Consider the following 1,171-nt stretch of genomic DNA (forward strand, 5'->3'; position numbering starts at 1 on the left):
GGCCAACGACTGACTTCATCGATTCGTAGCTGTCTTCGTGTATTTTTGACGAAGTTTATTGAGGATTGGACTTTGACTGAGTCTATTTTTCAGAATTATTGATTTGATACAATTACCCTATATTTGTTTTATTAGTTGAGGAGGATAAAAAGGTAGAAAATAATATTGTTAAAGTGTATGAGTTAGACGGTTCGTTTGGCTTGGCGTGAGGGTAACGTGCTTACATTATTTATTGATAGACTTAAATAAACGTCTAAGATATTTTAACTTTTTAATCCCACAAGGTATTCGCTGCTAATGACTTTTGCTGTTAACGCGGCAGGCAGTTTTAAATACTCAAACAATCAATCAATCATCATCATCATTTATTATTATTATTATTATTATTATTATTATTATTATTATTATTATCATTGTTGTTGTTGTTGTTATTATTTTTTTGCAATAGTGGATATGCTAAAATATAAATATGTGCATATGTATGAGTGTATAATCATTTGGGATATATGTCTGTTTTTATCATCATCATTATTATTATTATTATTATTATATTACTATTATTATTATTACTGTTATTATTATTGTTATTGGTTTTGTTGTTGTTGTTATCTTTTTTAATAGTGGATATACTACAATATAAATATGTGCATATGTATGAGTATTTATATGTATATATATATATATATATATATATATATATATATATATATATGTATGTATGTATATGTATGTATGTATTTATGTATTTAATTAGTTTTGATATATATATGTATATATATATATATATATATATATATATATATATATATATATATATATATATATATATATATGTATATATATATATATATACATATATATATATATATATATATATATATATATATATATATATACACGTGTGTGTGTGTGTGTGATATGTTATCATCATCATCATTATTATTATTATTATTATTATTATTGTTAATGTTGCTGTGTGTTTGTGTGTGTGTGTGTGTGTGTGAATCTATCTATCTATCTATCTATATATATATATATATATATATATACATATGTGTGTGTGTGTGTACTTGTATGTCTGTGAGTGTGTGTATGTATGTGTGCAAATTTTCTGTGTACATGCATACACTTATCTGTATACTGTGTATACACTTAATCCTTTCGGAAACGA

This window comes from Penaeus chinensis, chromosome 13 (assembly GCF_019202785.1).
Source record: "Penaeus chinensis breed Huanghai No. 1 chromosome 13, ASM1920278v2, whole genome shotgun sequence".
Lineage (NCBI taxonomy): Eukaryota > Metazoa > Arthropoda > Malacostraca > Decapoda > Penaeidae > Penaeus > Penaeus chinensis.